Source organism: Bufo bufo, chromosome 5 (assembly GCF_905171765.1).
Source record: "Bufo bufo chromosome 5, aBufBuf1.1, whole genome shotgun sequence".
NCBI lineage: Eukaryota > Metazoa > Chordata > Amphibia > Anura > Bufonidae > Bufo > Bufo bufo.
Genome location: NC_053393.1, coordinates 168,194,905 through 168,219,288, shown reverse-complemented (window position 1 = coordinate 168,219,288; position 24,384 = coordinate 168,194,905).

Sequence of the window (24,384 nt, the reverse complement as noted above, 5' to 3'; positions counted from 1 at the left end):
TGCGATTTTCACGCAACCCCATTCATTTCTATGGGGCCTGCATTACGTGAAAAACACACAAAGAGGAGCATGCTGCAATTTTCACGCAACGCACAAGTGATGCGTGAAAATCACCGCTCGTGTGCACAGCCCCATAGAAATGAATGGGTCATGATTCAGTGCGGGTGCAATGCGTTCAACTCACGCATCGCATCCGCGCAGAATACTCGCCCATGTGAAAGGGGCCTAAGGCCCCTTGCAGACGAGCGTTCCTCTCACAGCGAGTCCGCATAGCAGCACCCGGCCTGACCTCCCATCGCTGCCGGGAGTCACATAGCATTATATAGATTTATGATGCTATGTAACCCTTAGGCTCCTTTCACACGGGCGAGAATTCCACACGGGTGCAATGCGTCAGGTGAACGCATTGCACCCGCACTGAATCCGGACCCATTCACTTTCACTTGTGCATTGCGTGAAAATCGCAGCAAGCTCTATATTATGCATTTTTAACGCAACACAGGCATCATAGAAGTGAATGAGGCTGCGTGAAAATCGCAAGCATCTGCAAGCAAGTGCGGATGCGGTGTGATTTTCACGCATGGTTGCTAGGAGACAATCGGGATGGCGACCTGATCGTTATTATTTTCCCTTATAACATGGTTATAAGGGAAAATAATAGCGTTCTTAATACAGAATGCTTAGTAAAGTGTCCATTGAGGGGTTAAAAATATTAAACAAATTTAACTCACCCCATCCACATCTCCTTTTCTTTCTACTTTCTTCAGGACCTGGCTAAAGGACCTTTGATGACGTCACTGCGCACATCACATGGTCCATCACATGGTCCATCACCATGGCTCATCACATGGTCCATCACGCTGTGTGGAGCATGTGATGGACCATGTGATGAGCGCAGTGACGTCATCAAAGGTCCTTTAGCCAAGTCCTGAAGAAAGTAGAAAGAAGAGGAGATCCGCTACGCGATCAAGTGGATGAGGTGAGTTAAATTTGTTTATTATTTTTAACCGCTCAATGGACATTTTACTAAGCATTCTGTATTAAGAATGCTATTATTTTCCCTTATAACCATGTTATAAGGGAAAATAATAAAATCTACACAACACCGATCCCAAACCCGAACTTCTGTGAAGAAGTCTGGGTTCGGGTCTGGGTACCAAACATGCTGATTTTTCTCAAGCGCGTGCAAAACGCATTAAAACGCTTTGCACTCGCACGGAAAAATCGTGTATTTTCCCGCAACGCACCCACATTTTGTCCGGCCCTCAAACGCGACGCTCGTGTGAAAGAGGCCTTACAGTTCTGGAATGTATTGGATAACACTGGCAGCATTATGCCAGTGTTATCCAATACATTCCAGAACTGTAATGCCCCTTTCACACGGGCGAGTATTCCGCGCGGATGCGATGCGTGAGGTGAACGCATTGCACCCGCACTGAATACCGACCCATTCATTTCTATGGGGCTGTTCACATGAGCGGTGATTTTCACGCATCACTTATGCGTTTCGTGAAAATCGCAGCATGCTCTATATTCTGCGTTTTTCACGCAACGCAGGCCCCATAGAAGTGAATGGGGTTGCGTGAAAATCGCAAGCATCCGCAAGCAAGTGCGGATGCGGTGCGATTTTCACGCACGGTTGCTAGGAGACAATCGGGATGGAGACCCGATCATTATTATTTTCCCTTATAACATGGTTAGAAGGGAAAATTATAGTATTCTGAATACAGAATGCATAGTAAAACAGTGCTGGAGGGGTTAAAAATAAATAAATAATAATTTAACTCACCTTAGTCCACTTGATCACGTAGCCCAGCATCTCCTTCTGTCTCCTTTGTTGAATAGGACCTGTGGTGAGCATTATTTACAGGAACAGGACCTTTGATGATGTCACTCTGGTCATCACATGGTACGTCACATGATCTTTTACCATGGTGATGGATCATGTGATGACCGGAGTGACGTCATCAAAGGTCCTGTTCCTGTAATTAATGCTCACCACAGGTCCTGTTCAACAAAGGAGACAGAAGGAGATGCCGGGCTACGCGATCAAGTGGACTAAGGTGAGTTAAATTTTTATTTTATTTTTTTAACCCCTCCAGCGCTGTTTTACTATGCATTCTGTATTCAGAATGCTATTATTTTCCCTTATAACCATGTTATAAGGGAAAATAATACAATCTACAGAACACCGATTCCAAGCCCGAACTTCTGTGAAGAAGTTCGGGTTTGGGTACCAAACATGCGCGATTTTTCTCACGCGAGTGCAAAACGCATTACAATGTTTTGCACTCGCGCGGAAAAATCGCGGGTGTTCCCGCAACGCACCCGCACATTTTCCCGCAATGCCCGTGTGAAAGAGGCCTAAGGTCTCGTTCACACTTCAGTGTTTGGTCAGTGATTTCCATCAGTGATTTGTGAGCCAAAACCAGAAGTGGAGCCTCCACAGACATGAGGTAGAAGGGAAAGATCTTCACCTGTTCTGTGTTTAGAGTTGCACCTGGTTTTGGCTCACAAATCACTGATGGAAATCACTGACCAAACACTGAAGTGTGAATGAGGCCTAAGGGTTACAAAGCATCATAAATCAACATAATGCTATGTGACTCCCGGCAGCAATGGGAGGTCAGGCCGGGTGCTGCGATGCGGACTCGCTGCGGGAGGAACGCTCGTCTGCAAGGGGCCTAAAACACTGAACGCAATTGCAGGAAAAATGACTGAACTTGCTTACAAAATGGTGTGAGTTTCACTGAACGCACCCTGAACGCATCCTGACACAATCCGTATCGTTCGTGTGAAAGAGGCTCTAGGTTACCTGCACACAATGCAGATTAGGCCGAATGCACGCGGCCGTGGAACACGGATGTGATTGGGCCGTGGTATCCCAGCCTGGCATCCTGCTGAGAGCAGGAGCGCACGGCGTCATTGGTTGCTATGACGCCGTGCGCTTCATGCCGCCGCTGCAGTACAGTAATACACTCGTATGATCTATACGAGTGTATTACTGTACTGCAGCGGTGGCACGAAGCGCATGGCGTCATAACAAACAATAACGCCGTGCACTCCTGCTTTCAGCAGGATGCCAGGTCAGGATACCACGGACCGCTCACGTCCGTGTTCCACGGTCGTTTGCATTCGGCCGACAGATTTTCCTGCAGAAAAAACACAGGGTAATACAGTACCAGCGAAATGAATGAGATTTGATTTGTGTGGAAATTGACCCGTTGTATGGGTTTTAACCACTTGCCATCTGGGCCAGTTGCCCCCTTCCTGACCAGGCCTAATTTTGCAAAACTGACATATCTCACTTTATGTGGTAATAACTTTGGAACGCCTTTATTTATCCAAGTCATTCAGAGATTGTTTTCTCGTGACACATTGTATTTCATGATAGTCATAAATTTGAGTCAAAATATTTCACCTTTATTTATGAAAAAATCCCAAATTTACCCAAAAATTTGAAAAATTCGCAATTTTCTAATTTTCAATTTCTCTGCTTTTAAAACAGAAAGTGATACCTCATAAAATATTTATTACTTAACATTCCCCATATGTCTACTTTATGTTGGCATCATTTTGGAAATGTCATTTTATTTTTTTAGGACGTTAGAAGGCTTAGAAGTTTAGAAGCAATTCTTCAAATTTTTAAGAAAATTGCCAAAACCCACTTTTTAAGGACCAGTTCAGGTCTGAAGTCACTTTGTGGGGCCTACATAGTGGATACCCCCATAAATGACCCCATTGTAGAAACTACACCCCTCAAGGTATTCAAATCCGATTTTACAAACTTTGTTAACCGTTTAGGCGTTCCACAAGAATTAAAGGAAAATGGAGATCAAATTTTTAAATTTCACTTTTTTGGCAGATTTTCCATTTTAATCCAATTTTTTCTTTAAAACATCGATGGTTAACAGCCAAACAAAACTCAATATTTATTACCCAGATTCTGCGGTTTACAGAAACACCCCACATGTGGTCATAAACTGCTGTATGGGCACACGGCAGGGCGCAGAAGAAAAGGAACTCCACATAGTTTTTAGATGCCATGTCCCATTTGAAGCCCCCTGATGCACCCTTACAGTAGAAACTCCCAAGAAGTGACCCCATTTTGGAAACTATGGGATAAGGTGCCAGTTTTATTGGTACTATTTTTGGGTACATATGATTTTTTGATCATTCATTATAACACTTTATAGGACAAGGTGACCAAAAAATTGGTTGTTTTAGCACAGTTTCTATTTATTTATTTTTACAGCGTTCACCTGAGGGGTTAGCTCATGTGATATTTTTATAGAGCAGATTGTTACGGACGTGGCGATACCTAATATGTATACTTTTTCTCATTTATTAAAGTTTTACACAATAATAGCATTTTTGAAACAAAAAAATTATGTTTTAATGTGTCCATGTTCTGAGAGCTATAGTTTTTTAATTTTTTGAGAGATTTTCTTATGTAGGGGCTCAATTTTTGCGGGATGAGGTGACTGTTTTATTGGTACTATTTTGTGGGACATACACGTTTTTGATCACTTGGTGTTGCACCTTTTGTGATGCAAGGTGACAAAAATTGCTTGTTTTGACACAGTTTTTTTTTTTTTTTTACGGTGCTCATCTGAGGGGTTAGCTCATGTGATATTTTTATAGAGCTGGTTTTTACGGACGCGGCAATACCTAATATGTATACTTTTTTTATTTGTTTCACTTTAACACAATAATAGCATTTTTTAAACCAAAAAAATGATGTTTTAGTGTCTCCATGTTCTAAGAGCTATAGTTTTTTTATTTTTTGAGAGATTTTCTTATGTAGGGGCTCATTTTTTGCGGGATGAGGTGATGGTTTTATTGGTACCATTTTGTGGGACATACGCATTTTTGATCACTTGGTGTTGCACCTTTTGTGATGCAAGGTGACAAAAATTGCTTGTTTTGACACCGTTTTTTTTTTTTTTTTTTTTACGGTGTTCACCCGAGGGGTTAGGTCATGTGATATTTTTATAGAGCTGGTTTTTACAGACGCGGCAATACCAAATATGTCTATTTTATTTTATTTTTTCTATTTTAAAAAAAAATATTTATTCCTTACTTGGGGACTTTTTTTTTTTACATGTGAAACTTTTTTTTATTTTATTTTTTCAACCCTTTATTTTTTTTAATTTTATTTTACACTTTTCGTCCCCCTTAAGGTCATACAAGACCTCTGGGGGACATTTGCTTCACTTTTTCTTTTTTTTTTCACTGTTGATTTCTCCTGTAACTGGGGCTGACATAGTAGCCCCAGTTACAGAAGAAATACACCCCCCAGAGAGGCTGTACAGCATAATTCAGCGCTGTACAGCCTCAGAGCAGGGCTGATCGAGGTCTCTGAGAGACCTCACACAGCTCCTGCACTCTCCGGTCCCGGCGGTCACATGACCGCCGGGCCGGAACAGGAAGCGCATAGCGCTTCCTGCTCTGCATACACAGCGCTCGGTGAGCACTGTGTATACAGCGATCTACAAGGCAGGGACACCTGGGCACTGTCCCTGCCTTCTCTCTGGGTTGCCCTGCTGTCACTGACAGCGGGCAACCCGATCAGCAGCTGCACGATTAGCGTGCAGCTGCTGTTTCTGAACGGACGTTTTAAAACGTGCTTTCAGAAATAGAGGTCCACCCATAGGACGTTTATATCCTATGGGCGGACGGAAAGTGGTTAAAATCTGCAGCATGTCCATTGTTTGTGCAGTTTCACATATTCTGGTTTCCCCATAGATTTCAATGGGGTTGTTTACATAAACAGAAAATCCACAACAAAACCGCACAAAAAATGCAATAAATAGTACAGATACAGTCAGGTCCATAAATATTGGGACATCGACACAATTCTAACATTTTTGGCTCTATACACCACCACAATGGATTTTAAATGAAACGAACAAGATGTGCTTTAACTGCAGCCTGTCAGCTTTAATTTGAGGGTATTTACATCCAAATCAGGTGAACAGTGTAGGAATTACAACAGTTTACATATGTGCCTCCCACTTGTTAAGGAACCAAAAGTAATGGGACAATTGGCTTCTCAGCTGTTCCATGGCCAGGTGTATGTTATTCCCTCATTATCCCAATTACGATGAGCAGATAAAAGGTCCAGAGTTCATTTCAAGTGTGCTATTTGCATTTGGAATCTGTTGCTGTCAAATCTCAAGATGAGATCCAAAGAGCTTCCAGCAGGTAGGTGTATGTGTGTCAAAGTCAACAATCAAGAGAAGACTTCACCAGAGTGAATATAGAGGGTTCACCACAAGATGTAAACCATTGGTGAGCCTCAAAAACAGGAAGGCCAGATTAGAGTTTGCCAAATGACATCTAAAAAAGCCTTCACAGTTCTGGAACAACACCCTATGGGTATTACAGTACCAGTAAAGTGTATGAGATTACACTAATCTCATGTACACTTTGCAGATTTTTTCCGTGCATAAATCGACCTGCCATTGGATTTTAAATTAAATAGCATGTCAATTATGTTTGCGGTTTTAGCTGCGGATTTCACCCTTTTTAATGGAAGGGTGAGATCTGCAGCAAAACCCCAACAAATCCACAATTAGACTTTGCAGATTTTGGTGCAGATATGCTGCTTAAATGCGCATAAATTTACATACATTCGATTTGTTGCGACTGAAGATCAGTTCCATAAATCTGAATGGGATCGTTTTGGTGGCAAGTACATGGATTTCTGCAGGCCCCATTTAGATGAATATGAAAGTCATCTTACTGATGTGAATTCACTCTTGTAGGTGCCTCTTCACTAGCTGTGCACCCCTTCAGGAAACACAAGCTCCTGTAAACTGTGGCCCACAATTTTAATGTGATTCCACCTAAACCCTGTGATAAAATGTGAAAGAAGACCGAGGGCTGGGCCCACATGTACAGAGGGTACACAATGCCACACAAACACAGACAACGGTTCTTTCCCAACAGTTGTTTACTAGACAATGTAGTGAACAAGAAGCTGAGAATATATAAAACAGATTGGTACACAGAAAAAAACAACAACAGCAAATGTAACACTGTCTAACAATAAACCAGTAAATGTAATGTAAGTCCATTAAGCAGCCTAGCTGCACTTGTATGTTCCTGGACAAGTTCCACGTTGGGGTGCACCCTAAATATTACGCAATACTATTTGTAATCCATAGGGAAATGATGTCTGTCTCTTGTAACTTTAATCCTTACTCCAGCTCACAGCATATAACACCCTATGAACAGCCAGGGAGATAGGAAGGTGTCAGAGTATGAGTCCCTTAGGGCTATGCATTAGCTTGCAGCCCGTACACCGCAATCTAACTGTACTTGAAGTGTTATTGTATGTGCAAATGCCACTTCAACAGTGTGGTGCAATGTGACGCGGCAAAGCCGCACTTACAGTTCCTTGAGCAGGTTCTTGGTGCTTTTTTTTATTTCCTGGTCAACTCCAGAACTGAATCCTACAGACACGACACTCCTGGGGTCGTCGCTGCAAACCTCCCCCTGTTGTCGCCAGTCTCCACCATGAGCCGATCCATTCCCTTCCAGATTCAGCAGAGATGATCCCTTTTGGTTTCCAGCAGCACCAAGCACAACCTCCATCTGCTCACTTCCTGCTTCTAAAGGGACTTCCTCCCCTTACACAGGGAGAGTGTGATGCAATAAGTCATTTTCTAAGTGCAGTGTCAAACCTACATATTCAGTTTGCTATCACACTTGTAAGGGTCCAAAACAGCCCATAAATTAGCTATTTTCCAACTCTGCAAACTAAATAGGTTATTAGTATTCCTCTGATAGACAGCTCCAATGTAGACTTTTATCATCTTATCCTTTGCTGACATCTGCTGACCAAAGTGAGATGTTGCAGTAATTATACAATTTACAACATAGCAGAGTAATACATTTTAGGTCCCTTCCCCCACATCCTTATAAATTTGTCAAAATTTTATACAATTTGGTGAATCTTAAGAAAAATCCACTCCTCCTAGCTTGCCAATAGGGTTTAAAGGAAATCTGTTATCTCCAAAATCAGTTTCAAAGTAAGCATACTGCATGTAGGGTTAATGGCCCAAAACATAACCATTTGTTGTGAAAATCCAGTTCTCTAAGGCCGCATGCACTCGACCGTGGTGTGTTTTGCGGTCTGCAAATCGCAGATCCGCAAAACACGGATGGCGTCCGTGCGCGTTCTGCAATTTGCGGAACGTTACGGACAGCCTTCAATATAAATGGCTATTCTTGTCCGCAAAGCGCGGACAAGAATAGGACTGTTATATTTTTTTAGCGGGGCCACGGAACGGAGAAATGGATGCGGACAGCACACTGAGTGCAGTCCGCATCTTTTGCGTCCCCATTGAAGTGAATGAGTCCGCATCCGAGCCGCCAAAACGGCGACTGGGATGCAGACCAAAACAACGGTCGTGTGCATGAGGCCTAATACTGAGAAATGCTTCTTTTTATTTTTAAGAAAATAAGGTTTTTAGTGCACCTTGAAGATAGCTGCTCTGTTTGGTTCATCATAACCCCCCTATAACACCATCCAGCACCTCTCCTTCTTGTTTGATTGATAGTCCTTGAGATTTAAGAGCTAACAGCAATGATGCAGGACAAGTCATGTGCAATGAACACAGTGGGGGCCCCCTCCCATGATGCACTGAAAACCATAAAATTAAAAGGAACCATTTTTCAGGATTAATGGACCTGTCAGGAAGCAGGGGGTGTTACCCCTACTCGGGGACCGCGGGCACGGCGCAGGCCACGGGTTCCCCTTCAGCTCGGTAGAACACCTGGTGCCCGAGGTGCAGGTGCACGAGTCGCGCGGCGCATGCGCAGTATGCAGGCTGCACACGCATCCCCGTGAGCATAGCGTTCCTGCATTATCCGGCTGTCAGGTGTGAGCCTTGCTGGGGCAGGTTCCCAGTACACACCTTCCATCTTCCTCGCCTGCCATTGGTTCCCGGGGAGGGAGGCCTCCTGGTTGCCTTGGAGACAAGGGGGTGGTCCTACCTTCCCTGGCTATAAAGACCTGGCCTGAGCTCTGGTTCATTGCTGAGCTATTCCACCTAATGGTGAACACCTAGCCTCCCTGCGGATCCTCCTATTTGCCTGGTGTTCCTTTGTATCCTTCCCGGTTACTGACCCTTGGACTGTCTTCCGCCTTTGAACCTTTGCTGCCTGCTTCGACCCGGATTGGACATTGACTACCCCTCTTGGATTATCCCTAAACTTGTACCGCGTTTCTGGGCTGTCAGCTGCTTACTGCCAGTGGGTTCCTCATCCCACTACTGGCTCCCTGGGACGTTTGACAGGACCAGAGTTTCACAAGAAAAATATCCCTATGTTACATGGTGTGCTACCCTACATGGTGATATGCTTACTTTGAAACTGATTTAGGGTCATTTCAGATGAGCGTGTCCAGTGCAGAAAATACTCTCCATGTGGGAGCGTGATTTATCATTATGGACACTGCTCCTTTCACAGGACCACATGATTTATAATGCTGTGTGCCTCTGTCCAACATTGCATCAACTGAATTGTACTGAGACATAATGCTGTGAGTAGAATTCAGTAGATGCAAGGTGAGGCAGAGACACACAGCATTATAAATCATTATAATGCTTTGCAATCCTATGAAAGAAGCAGTGTCCATAACGAGAAATCACACTCCCACACTGAGCATGTTTTCCACACTGGACATGATTGTCTAAAAATACCCTTTGCAGGAGACAGACTCCCTTTAACAGGAAAGGGGTATAGTTTAGTGGTAAAGTGGCTGGGGCCTCAAGAGTACCATTTTGTGCCAAAATGTTAGGACAAAATTATTTTGCAAAGTAACCCATCCAGTAGGCAGTATAAAGTTTGAGAAAGTGTCTACCCTACACCAAATTTATCATCCAGCCTGAGCCACTGTGGTAAATGCTGTGCCTGTCCAGACAGCCTGTCTAAGTTATCACTGTCTATAGCAAGATGTACACTTGCTTGGCTTTTCTCATAACCCAATAGAAATGAATGGAGCATGCTGGGAGTCGTAGTTTCACCTCAGCTGGAGTGTCGGGGGTTGCCCATTACTGGTCTATAGGATTAGTAATTCTGTACCAATGCCCAATGCACCATCAAATGCAGTGAGAGTGCCTCTGTACTGTGCCTGATAGAGATTTCTTCAACAAATGGTACTTGCCAGAGACAGCCTTTACGTATACTGTATTATGGTGGTTAAACTGTGGAAGTTCTTAAATTTTTTAAAACATTTGTATGAGTTTTATTGCATGAATAACAAGCATTTTCTTTGGTCTTTAGTAGCCATAACCTCAGCTGTTTTGAGGGTTCTGGGAAGAATGTTTGGGGTCTGGGATTCATACTCTGATAGGGATTTGTTCTGAGTTGGCTTAGCTTTTACAAGGCAAATGTTCCATGAACAACATATCTCTGTATGTAGTTTACATGCACGTCCATGGATGTTTTTATTGTCTACGTTCAGAGTATTTTAATGGCATGAAGTTCTAAGAATTGCTTGGTAAATGGACTGTTCTATTTATGTTATTATTTTATTATTTTCCTTAAAAGGGTTATTCTGGAATTAAGAAAATGAAAATACTTAAACATTACTTTATGATAAATATATACCCAAATACCTTACATTAGTTATAATGGCTTGTTTTGTCTAGGGAGCCATCATCAGGGGAAACAAAATGGCCGCCGTCCTATTAGTGCACACAGAACCTGTCCTGATCACACAGCAGGACAAGTTACTTCACAGCACTGAGGTAAAGAGCTGCCTCATACTCCTCTCTGCTTGTCAAGGGTTATGATCCTGAATACAGTTTAATATGATCTTCAGCTGAATCTCTGTGGCAATGGAGTTCATGAGAAGACATGAAGTACAGAGAAGATAGTGGGCATGTAGATAATGAGCAGCAGCACTTGTATGCAGTCTCCATTACCACAGCTCCATATCACCATAGCTGAATCTCTGTGGCAATGGAGTTCATGAGAAGACATGAAGTACAGAGAAGTTAGTGGGGGTGTAGATAATGAGCAGCAGCACTTGTATGCAGTCTCCATTACCACAGCTCCATATCACCATAGTCTGTCCTGTCCATCCTCTCTGTACTTCGTTTCTTCATAAACTAAATTCCCCAGAGATTTAGCTAAAGATCAGCTATATTCAGGATCATAATTCCTGACCAGAAGAGCAGAGAGGAGAATGAGTCAGCTCTTTAGCATAAGTTGTCCTGCTGTGTCATTATGACAGGTTCTGTGTGTGCTAATAGGACGGCGACCATTTTGTTTCCCCTGATTATTGCTCTTTAGACAAAACAAGCCATTATAACTAATGACAGGTATTTGGGAATATATTTTTTTGAAGTAATATTTAAGTATTTTCATTTTCTTAATTCCCGCAGAACCCCTTTAACCACAAAACATGCGGTAGGTGGGCTTCCTACATGCAGTCATATACTCATTTCTGATGAATAGGAGAAGGAATGATATTGTACACTGCCTCAAGGAAAATCAATTCAGCATTTACTGCCAACACTCTGAGAATGTAATCCTGCACATGAAAGCTCCTCACGCAGGTATCTGAGACGCATGCAGCATCTAGCATCCTATTTTATGTAAGCCACGCTACTGTATGCCTCTAAGTATAATAATGTATTGGGAAAATGCAGCATTATTAAAAATACATTTCCGAATGCATTGCCTCAACCTCCTGCACTCTCATTTATAGCTTGTTATTTACTTAGCAAACATTGGAAAACTGAGATCAGGAACATGCTCTCTGAACCTTGAACCACCATGGGCAAACGTGTAATGTGCCAAGTGGCAATTTAGAATCATTAGTATTAAAGCACTGAATTGTAACTTGTTCAGGTCTTACTCCTTAGGCACAGGCAAAGGGGAAAAGGATGATCAGGGCAAGGTTGGTAATATAGTAGTCAGAAATGGACCTGTATGACTGCACACTTTTTAGTAAAGATGTAAAAAAAACTTTCTTGAACGTTCCTCTAGGGCAGTCCTGGCATTTACTCTGTTTCCCCCTGTGTTTGGTCATTTACAGTAAGCAAAGGCCTATCTGTAAAATAAGAATAAAGTGCTGGAAGGCAATGTCCTTCTTTGTCTACCCTTGCATGAGAAATACTTTAGAAGTCTTCAACTAACTGGTCTGACACTTTTGGAGCTGAGGGCTATAAGGTTAGAACAAATAACCTTACTGACAGCATTCATTGGAGCCTGCTAGTTAGCTACGGCATAATGTAACAGTTTGAAAATCCTCCATTTTATTTTCAGGTTAACGCAATGCAAGACTTTGTTCATATTTCTGTTCACAGCCTTCTCCTTTGACGGAAAGAATAGCGCAGCAGGCAGTGCTATACTTCTCATAAAGCTCATTTATGTTATTTATTTTGTGGGGAAATAATTTATCAGACTGTGACAGCCATGCTAGAGCAGGGGCAAGCTGTGAGGGTGTGCCAGGGTTGGCGATGCTAACCCATTGTGTAAAGTGATTAGAAAAGCTAGCATAGTAACTGGATGTCCTTTTGAAAGTTATTAGAAGGTTTTTGAGAATATCAAAGAAATCATGGTGAAATTGTGGGGTTACCAGTTGCTATAACAGACTGGGACCTTGTGAAGGCTCCCAGGTCTGCCATAGAAAACTGTCGGTAGGGCTTAATAGGAAGCTAGCAAACTGATGGTAAGGCTTAATAGGAAGCTAGCAAACTGTGTCAGGGTTTAATAGGAAGCTAATAAGACTCCCACAGACTGCAATAGTGATCAAGCGATTACTTGGATCCCTAAAGGGACTAAAAATTTAAGTAAATTAAAATACAAAAGACACAAGAATATAAAACTTTTACTTATAAAAATAAACAATAAAAAATAAACATAATTCATATGGTCATCTGAAAATGTTTGACCTATTAAACTATAAAAATATTTAGCATGCTGAAAAATAAAACTGACCAATCTGCCAACAAATTAAATAAAAAGGTACATGTACCCCAAAAATGAAATGTATTGGTGTCAGAATATAGCAGTGCAAAGACAATTATTTTTCTAATGGTTTTCCTGTAAAAACAGTGTCCTCTTAGCTTTATGTATGCCTACATATATTGTTTATATGAATTACTGAAAATGTCGCACTCCTCTTTAGCTAAGAGTACTCCTCAAAAATGCTACAAGGAGTATCTACTCTGCAAAAAAAAATGTACAGCTACCTTTGTGAGTTTGTGTCCATGCATCGACTTAGCAGCCACCAGTTTCAATGTTCATGTGAAATCATTATGGAGGCTCTCAGCAATGAGCATGCTGTATTGAGACCCATCACTCAAACAGAATTCCAATTTTCACAAACACACAAATTGTTAGCTATTTATGAGTCTTGGAGTTGCTAGAAACCCAGATGGAGATATTCTACAATCATGATTTAAAGGACCATTTAGGCAGTAACTTTTATTTGTCCATGTCACCAGATGTTTCATTGTTACTTAGATTGAAAAAAAGATGTCTGTCCATCAAACTGAACATTTTTTGATCAATTGTCACATCACAAGCCGTAACTTAAAAGCCTACGGTCAGCATCAGACTGGGTTTCCTTGGGCCCCCCCAGAAGAAATTATTTTTGAGGCCAAACCCTTATATCATCAAAAAAGTCTAACAGGTTTTTAATCAAAGAAATAGAGCCTAGTGGCAAGTTAATGACTCCATAGGGAGCTTCAAATGTTTTGTTTCTTGGATCTTTGGACCCACTGTGGCATTAGAGCTTGGGTCCACCACAGGACCACCACATGCCTATGTAAGAGGCCTAAGAGCCTATTACATAGGCCAACGCCAGATAATATACAAGCGGCAATTGACGATATACAAGTCGATTGTTGCTTGTTTAAAGGGCCCTTCATACAGCCTGATGCAAAGGGTAAAGAGAGATGAAGGATCATTATTATGTTAGCTTGCCCAATTCACTTTGCATATTGTTGATGGCACAATGCTTGTTTACACAGGAAAATGTGCTGCTGATGAAATACAATTTTGGGTTTCACATGAAAGATGTGATGACCAGAGAAAAGAGAGTTTTGCAAATTTTTTTGGTGATTGGCAGCATCTTTACATGTACATTCCTAATATTTGCCTGATCCTTGGTGTCAGTAATAAGGACCGCCTTATTCCTAGTTATTATAATGTTTGCTGTGATAATATATGTTTTATGGTTATGTGTTGTGGTGTAACATGTTCTGGTGTGATTCACATATATATACAGTATGTATTTATATATTTGTGTTGCCAGGCCAGCAGCCATTGATGAATTGGTTTAAGGCTGCATATAGGCCGAGATGTCTGCCTCATACCTGGGAAAACAGCAGCCTGCTCCCCGGGGGGTAGTTAGCACAGAGATGCTAGCGAGGATGGGCTCATTTGCTGGTCACACTCGGGACAGGGGACAGCAGACTCTCTGGCGCCTTGTGTCAGCATGGTGGCTTCCTAACCAGAGCATGAACCATAATCCATAATCCTTCATAACTTGTTCAGGAGGGATCAGATGTCCCCAAAATCTAGTTTATCATCTCTGGTATGATGGGGGCATCGCATGGACACCAGACATAGCATATCAACTCGCCTTCATCTTCTTAAAATAAGGAACTCATCTTCCGAGCGTCCTGGACATGTAGTGTTTAATATGTTAGGACTCGGAACGATGAGATATGAATTATGAAGAAGGGCTGGGGTCTGTATCTTCACCAGGGCAACTGGGAAACTATCTTTTTAATATTTTCATACCTATTCCCTAGTTGGCCAGGGGGCCGCCTGCATGGGTAATGTAGCTTGACCCAGAGGGGTGAGCCAGAGGTGGGAGTGAGAACCCCCATCAGGCCTGCCCCTGGAGGAAAGCCATAAAAATGCAATCCCTGGATATTTGGGTGTCACAAAGTGGGAGATCCAATCGAATTGGTTTGTGCACCATTACTCTGCCCAAATCTCCTGGGAGGAAAGGAATTTTACCATACAAATGTTAAGTATTAGAACTTTCTTTGTTTTCTCCTTTTTATTTTACAATTGTTTGCCATTTATATATGTCTCTTGTTAATCATTTTTTGTAACCAAAGTACTGTCTATTTTTTTTATACATTAAGGCCTCATGCACACGACCGTTGTGTGTTTTGCGGTCTGCAAATTGCGGATCCGCAAAACACGGATGGCGTCTGTGTGCGTTCCGCAATTTGCGGAACGGCACCGACAGCCATTAATATAACTGCCTATTCTTGTCTGCAAAATGCGGATAAGAATAGGACAGGTTATAATATTTTTTTTGCGGACAACGGAACGGAGCAACAAATGCGGACAGCACACGGAGTGCTGTCCACATCTTTTGCGGCCCCATTGAAGTGAATGGGTCCGCATCCAAGCCGCCAAAACTGCGGCTCGGATGCGGACCAAAACAACGGCCGTGTGTCTTGTAACCTTAAGAACCTGGTAGCTCCATGAAGAGTGTGTGTGCAGTCTGAGGCTGTATGTTGTTTTTCTGCTAACAATCAGGGGTGTCCTATCGACCTTATAACTGACGGGTGGTGGCAGTGAAAGTTTAGTGTTAGTGCGTGGGTGTGCTTGCAGGCTTCAGGTGGTGATTTATGCTCAAGTTACGGCCTGGCGTAGGGCGTAGCAGCGTATGAGGGCGTGAGGTGAATCGGCCTGAAGGGCTTGGGCAACCCTTGTCACGTGACGCGGTGGGCCGGTCTGGTCCCCAGTACGTGACACTTGAAACATAGAAACATAGAATGTGTCAGCAGATAAGAACCGTTTGGCCCATCTAGTCTGCCCAATATACTGAATACTACGAATAGCCCCTGGCCCTATCTTATATGAAGGATGGCCTTATGCCTATCCCATGCATGCTTAAACTCCTACACTGTATTTGCATCTACCACTTCTGCAGGAAGGCTATTCCATGCATCTACTACTCCCTCAGTAAAGTAATACTTCATGATATTACTTTCAAACCTTTGCCCCTCTAATTTAAAACTATGTCCACTTGTAGCAGTTTTTCTTCTTTTAAATATTCTCTCCACTTTTACCTTGTTGATTCCCTTTATGTATTTAAAGTTTTCTATCATATCCCCTCTGTCTCGTTTTTCTTCCAAGCTATAGATGTTAAGGTCCTTTAACCTTTCCTGGTAAGTTTTATCCTGCAATCCATGTACTAGTTTAGTAGCTCTTCTCTGAACTCTCTCCAAAGTATCAATATCCTTCTGGAGATATGGTCTCCAGTACTGAGCACAATACTCCAAATGAGGTCTCACTAGTGCTCTGTAGAGCGTTATGAGCACCTCCCTCTTTCTACTGTTAATGCCTCTCCCTATACACCCAAGCATTCTGCTAGCATTTCCTGCTATGACATTGTCTGCCCACCTTTAAGTCTTCTGAAATAATGACCTCTAAATCCCTTTCCTCAGATACTGAGGTTAGGACTGTATCACTGATTTTATATTCTGCTCTTGGGTTTTTACGCCCAGGTGCATTATCTTGCACTTATGAACATTAAATTTTAGTTGGCAGATTTCTGACCATTCCTCTAGTTTTCCTAAATCCATTTCCATTTGGTGTATCCCTCCAGGAACATCAACCCTGTTACAAATCTTTCTGTCATCACCAAAAAGACACACCTTACCATCGAGGCCTTGTGCAATTTCGCTGATAAAGATATTAAACAATATGGGTCCCAGAACAGATCCCTGAGGTACCCCACTGGTAACAAGACCTTGGTCTGAATATACTCCATTGACTACAACCCTCTGTTGTCTGTCCCTCAGCCACTTCCTAATCCATTCAACAATATGGGAGTCCAAGCTCAAAGACTGCAGTTTATTCATAAGCCTTCTATGTGGGACAGTATCAAAAGCCTTACTAAAGTCTAGATAAGCGATGTCTACTGCACCTCCGCCATCTATTATTTTAGTCACCCAATCAAAAAAATCTATAAGATTAATTTGACACGATCTCCCTGAAGTAAACCCATGCTGTTTTCGTCTTTCAATCCATTGGATTTTAGATGTTCTTCAATCCTATCTTTAAGTATGGTTTCCATTAATTTCCCCACTATTGATGTCAGGCTTACTGGCCTATAGTTGCCCGATTCCTCCCTACTACCTTTCTTGTGAATGGGCACAACATTTGCTAATTTCCAATCTTTTGGGACGACTCCTGTTACCAGTGATTGGTTAAATAAATCTGTTAATGGTTTTGCTAGTACACCACTAAGCTCTTTTAATAACTTTGGGTGTATCCCATCAGGCCCCTGTGACTTACTTGTATTAATTTTAGACAGCTGACTTAGAACCTCTTCCTCTGTAAAGACACATGCATCAAAAGATTCATTAGTCTTCCTCCCTAACTGAGGTCCTTTTCCTTCATTTTCCTTTGTAACAACTGAACAGAAGTATTCATTGAGGCAGTCAGCTAGTTCTTTATCTTCTTCCATATACCTTCCTTCTTTTTTTTTTATTTGGTAATTCCTTGTTTTAATTTCCTTTTTTCAATAGACAGTCAGGTCCATAAATATTGGGACATCGACACAATTCTAACATTTTTGGCTCTATACACCACCACAATGGATTAGAAATGAAACAAACAAGATGTGCTTTAGCTGCAGACTGACAGCTTTAATTTGAGGATATTTACATCCAAATCAGGTGAACGGTGTAGGAATTACAACAGTTTGCATATGTGCCTCCCACTTGTTAAGGGACCAAAAGTAATAGGACAGAATAATAATCATAAATCAAACTTTCACTTTTTAATACTTGGTTGCAAATCCTTTGCAGTCAATTACAGCCTGAAGTCTGGAACGCATAGACATCACCAGATGCTGGGTTTCATCCCTGGTGATGCTCTGCCAGGCCTCTACTGCAACTGTTTCAGTTCCTGCTTGTTGTTGGGGCATTTTCCCTTCAGTTTTGTCTTCAGCAAGTGAAATGCATGCTCAATCGGATTCAGGGCAGGTGATTGACTTGGCCATTGCATAACAGTCCACTTCTTTCCCTTAAAAAACTCTTTGGTTGCTTTTGCAGTATGCTTTGGGTCATTGTCCATCTGCACTGTGAAGCGCCGTCCAATGAGTTCTGAAGCATTTGGCTGAATATGAGCAGATAATATTGCCCGAAACACTTCAGAATTCATCCTGCTGCTTTTGTCAGCAGTCACATCATCAATAAATACAAGAGAACCAGTTCCATTGGCAGCCATACATGCCCACGCCATGACACTACCACCACCATGCTTCACTGATGAGGTGGTATGCTTAGGATCATGAGCAGTTCCTTTCCTTCTCCATACTCTTCTCTTCCTATCACTCTGGTACAAGTTGATCTTGGTCTCATCTGTCCTTAAGGATGTTGTTCCAGAACTGTGAAGGCTTTTTTAGATGTCGTTTGGCAAACTCTAATCTGGCCTCCCTGATTTTGAGGCTCACCAAAGGTTTACATCTTGTGGTGAACAATCTCTTGATTGTTGACTTTGACACACATACACCTACCTCCTGGAGAGTGTTCTTGATCTGGCCAACTGTTGTGAAGGGTGTTTTCTTCACCAGGGAAAGAATTCTTCAGTCATCCACCACAGTTGTTCTCCGTGGTCTTCCATGTCTTTTGGTGTTGCTGAGCTCACCGGTGCGTTCCTTCTTTTTAAGAATGTTCCAGTTGTTTTGGCCACGCCTAATGTTTTTGCTATCTCTCTGATGAGTTTGTTTAGTTTTTTTCAGCCTAATGATGGCTTGCTTCACTGATAGTGACAGCTCTTTGGATCTCATCTTGAGAGTTGACAGCAACAGATTCCAAATGCAAATAGCACACTTGAAATGAACTCTGGACCTTTTATCTGCTCATTGTAATTGGGATAATGAGGGAATAACACACACCTGGCCATGGAACAGCTGAGAAGCCAATTGTCCTATTACTTTTGGTTCCTTAACAAGTGGGAGGCACATATGCAAACTGTTGTAATTCCTACACAGTTCACCTGATTTGGATGTAAATACCCTCAAAATAAAGCTGACAGTCTGCAGTTAAAGCACATCTTGTTCGTTTCATTTCAAATCCATTGTGGTGGTGTATAGAGCCAAAAATGTTAGAATTGTGTCGATGTCCCAATATTTATGGACCTGACTGTATGTATCTGAACAATGTCTTATCACCTTTTTTCACTGACTGAGCTAATTTCTCTTCTGCCTGTGCTCTTATAACTTGCTTTTTTTAAAATTATAATTACTACCGTAAATGCTATCTTTTTGTTTTTAATGATTTTGGCCAGTTCTGCTGAGTACCACAGTGGTCTCTTCCTTTTTTTGCTTTTACTGACAAGCCTAATGCAAATATCTGTTGCCTTCAATAGTGCCACTTTTAAGTAGTCCCATTTATCCATCGAAACTGTTCCAGTCTGATAGGGACTCGTATACCATTAATCTAATTTTAGAAAAGTCAGTTTTTCTGTGGTGTGACTCAGTCACTGTACTTATAGTAAACCACACTGACTGGTGATCACTAGATCCCAAGCTTTTCCCCACAGTAATATCAAAAACCAAATTCCCATTTGTGAATACTAAATCTAAAATGGCGTCCTTCCGGGTTGGCTCCTCAACTACTTGCTGTAGAGATAATCCCAGTAGGGAATTTTGAATATTTGTACTCCTGGCAGAACTAGCTATTTTGGTTTTCCAGTTTACATCAGGAAGATTAAAGTCTCCCATAATGATAACTTCCCCTTTCAATGTCATTTTAGCCATTTCCTCAAGTAGTAGATAATCTACAGTTGCAAGAAAAAGTATGTGAACCCTTTGGAATGATATGGATTTCTGCACAAATTGGTGATAAAATGTGATCTGATCTTCATCTAAGTCACAGCAATAGACAATCACAGTCTGCTTAAACTAATAACACACAAAGAATTAAATGTTACTATGTTTTTATTGAACACACCATGTAAACATTCACAGTGCAGGTGAAAAAAGTATGTGAACCTTTGGATTTAATAACTTGTTGAACCTCCTTTGGCAGCAATAACTTCAACCAAACGTTTCCTGTAGTTGCAGATCAGACGTGCACAACGGTCAGGAGTAATTCTTGACCATTCCTCTTTACAGAACTGTTTCAGTTCAGCAATATTCTTGCGATGTCTGATGTGAATCGCTTTCTTGAGGTCATGCCACAGCATCTCAATTGGGTTGAGGTCAGGACTCTGACTGGGCCACTCCAGAAGGCTTATTTTCTGTTTAAGCCATTCTGTTGATTTACTTCTATGCTTTGGGTCGTTGTCCTGTTGCAACACCAATCTTCTGTTGAGCTTCAGCTGGTGGACAGATGGCCTTAAGTTCTCCTGCAAAATATCTTGATAAACTTGGGAATTCATTTTACCTTCGATGATAGCAATCCGTCCAGGTCCTGATGCAGCAAAGCAGTCCCAAACTATGATGCCCCCACCACCACACTTCACAATTGGGATGAGGTTTTGATGTTGGTGTGCTGTGCCTCTTTTTCTCCACACATAGTGTTGTGTGTTTCTTCCAAACAACTCAATTTTTGTTTCATCTGTCCACAGAATATTTTGTCAGTACTGCTGTGGAACATCCAAGTGCTCTTGTGCAAACTGTAAACGTGCAGCAATGGTTTTTTTGGACAGCAGTGGCTTCCTCTGTGGTATCATCCCATGAAATTCATTCTTGTTTAGTGTTGTACGTATCATAGATTCGCTAACAGGGATGTTAGCATATGCCAGAGACTTTTGTAAGTCTTTAGCTGACACTCAGTCTGCGCTGTGCTCTTGCAGTCATCTTTACAGGATGGCCACTCCTTGGGAGGGAGAGTAGCAGCAGTGCTGAACTTTCGCCATTTATAGACAATTAGTCTTACCGTGGACTGATAAACAGCAAGGCTTTTGGAGATACTTTTATAACCCTTTCCAGCTTTATGCTAGTCAACAATTCTTAATTATAGGTCTTCTGAAAGCTCTTTTGTGCGAGGCATCATTCACATCAGGCAATGCTTCTTGTGAAAAGCAAACCCAGAAGTGGTGTGTGTTTTTATAGGGCAGGGCAACTGTAACCAACACCTCCAATCTCATCTCATTGATTGGACTCCAGGTGGCTGACACCTCACTCCAATTAGCTCTTGGAGATGTCATTAGTCTAGGGATTTGCATACTTTTTCCACCTGCACTGTGAATGTTTACATGGTGTGTTCAGTAAAAACATGGTAACATTTAATTCTTTGTCTGTTATTAGTTTAAGCAGACTGTGATTGTCTATTGTTGTGAATTAGATGAAGATCAGATCACATTTTATGACCAATTTGTGCAGAAATCCATATCATTCCAAAGGGTTCACATACTTTTTCTTGCAACTGTAATTCTTTGACTTGGCCAGGTGATCTGTATATCACTCCTACATGAGTTACCTTATGATTACCAAGCTGCAACATTACCCAAACTGACTCTAAATTGGTCTCGCTAACTTGTATTAGTTTAGATTTTATGCTATCTTTCACATACAGGGCCACCCCTCCCCCTTTCTTGCCTTCTCTGTCTTTCCTATATAGAAAGAAACCTGGTATTGTTATATCCCAGTCATTACTCTCATTGAACCATGTCTCAGTAACATCCACTAAATCTATATTCTCAGATGCCATTATACAGTAGACTCAAGTTCATTGACCTTATTTCCTAAACTGTGAGCATTTGTAGACAAGACTCTGAGCTTGTCATTTCTTAACCTATGTGCTACTGGCATCTTCTGGCATTGTGGCTAGCGTAGAAGAGACCTAATGAAGAAAATGAGCCCCTCCCGATTATGAATATACTCTTTCTTTCAAGCAGAGATTTAAGACACTCTATTTACTTAGACATAAAGGACCACAGTTCTAATGCAGTTTAAAGCCCTTCATATCTTTTAGTTTCTGTAGCAGGGGCTCTTCAGGTATGCCATGCCAACAGATGCCAAAGCATAGGAAAAATGCACAAAGTGATATTATATTACAGGATTGATGTGTGTAGTGATATCACATCATTAAGGAGGTAATCCATGAAGAAATGCCACCCACTATATAAGTTAATGCACACTTTGATGCCACATTATAGGGATTATAGAGAAAATATCAAAGCAGAATGATGATACAGTGGTCCTTCAAGTTACAACCACTTTTTTCAACAGTGGTATTTTTGGGGCCATTGTAACCTAAGTCCACCCATACAATGCCTTAGGCAGGGCCAATCTGCATGAGTATTTCACTGTTAAAATACCTGTATTATTGAAATGTATGCACTGATTAGCTTTCTACATGCAGTATGTAGTATTATATGTACTATACTATTCTGAAACGTGTGCTGCTCCTTGGACACCAGGTATGGGAGGCTCCATTTTATGGATATATGGGAGTACTGTACAGGACCTTTAAGATGACCCTTACCGTAGAAAATGATTCTAGACGCTATCAACTTGCAGGATAACAGGCTGGACTGGATGGACAGATGTCTTTTTTCAGCCTTACAAACTATGTTACTATGTTATCATGTATTTATTATTTATATATATATATATATATATATATATATATATATATATATATATATATATAGGAATTTGATTTATTTGGTTTAGCTACTTACTTTTCTTTCATCTTATTTTTTCCTTATTTTGCACTAACATTTTGAGGCTTCAAAACCAATTACTAGTTTCCTATAAAGTTAAAGTGGTTGTCTGGGAGTTTAATATTGATGATCTATCCTTAGAATAGGTCTTCAACATTAGACAGGATGGGGTCCCCTCAGCTTGTTGATAATGCTGCAATACCTAGCACAGCCACTACTATATGTGTAGTATTCTGAATGTATGGTACACTGTAAACAATAAAAAGGACACAGCACACACTGAAGAGGTACAGACTCTTTAAACTGCTGACAGACATGTTGGCCAGAGTTGGACTGCTACTGATCTAATATTGATGGCCTATCGCATACATTATCAATATAAGCATTTTTGACAACCCCTTTAAGGTCACAAGTTACAAGATTTTTTACTTACAATGGTTATCCCAAAGCCAAATAATTTTGTAACTTTACACCGTATGGTGACACATGTAAGCATTAAAAGGAGTCTGTCAGCAGTTTTGACTGCCTAAAACTGCTAATAGAGGTAGATAGACGAGGAGAAAAGCAAACTTACCTTTTTGGGTACTCATGCTTTCTGCATGACCAAGAAAAAGAGTTAATGCCCCCACCACAGTAATTGCAAGTGCCATGGAGAAGGGTACCTTTATGTTCAGAGACCCAGGCTCTCTGCACTAAAGGCTTCCCAACACCTCCGCTCTGCTATGTGTGACAATTCTAGCATCCAAACAGAAGACACTGCATGTTAAGGAACCACTTACCTGTCACTTGTGATTGAAGCACTAGTGGCATTAAAAACTGTGCTCAATCATGCAAAAAGCAAGGGCCCCTATCAAGTTATGTTTAAATACATTTATCCCTTACCTGTCAGGAGTTTTGAGAGGTTAGAACTGCTGACAGACTCTCTTCAATAAAAACATCAAAGTGATGTGAAAGTACAGGGATACCATACAATGTGATGTCACAGAAGGGGACAAAGCACACAGAGAAACCAGAGCATAATGACCAAAAAGATGACACAGCACCAAATAATGCATAAAGCTACATCATTCATGCTGAGATTAGCCATTCATAGATGACATTGCATAGGGATAATGTAAAAACTGATGTCACAACAGAGAAACAAAACAATCAGTGATAGCTAAGGGATAATGCACATAGTCATGTCAGTACACTGAATGGAATTATATAAATAGTGATGTCAAAGTACAGGAATACTGCTTATTGTGGTTTTACATAAAAAAAAGTTTTAATTGCACAAGATACATATTTGTGCAACGTGCCGCCAACAGGGCCGCTCATATCCCAGGTTTTTAGGAATGCAGAGTGGTGATGCGGCTTTATTAATTTTGTATGTCACGGTGCTCCTACCTGGATACTGTTCCTCCTCAGGGTTAGGCTCTGTAGCAATAAAGGAGTGAGTTGTAGTTGGTGGAGTAAGAGCCCAGCAAAAATTCAACCGTTTATTCGAATAAACATGAATCCAGACAATACTTGGTTATTCTCTTGGCTTCAGCAGGTTTTGGAGTAAACTGGCAGGCAAACTTGGATACCTTGCTTTATCTCTGCTGTGCTAGACTTTGTCTTGGTCTGGTAGCTGTAAACTGTAAGGAGTCAAGGTGATCTATGAACTGCTTGCTTTGGGAGACTCCTGCTGCAGGAAGGGGGACTCCCCTCACTGCGACATGTCTGCTCTCCTTCCTATTCTCAACTTCACTCTCGACTGACTATAGCTTACTACAA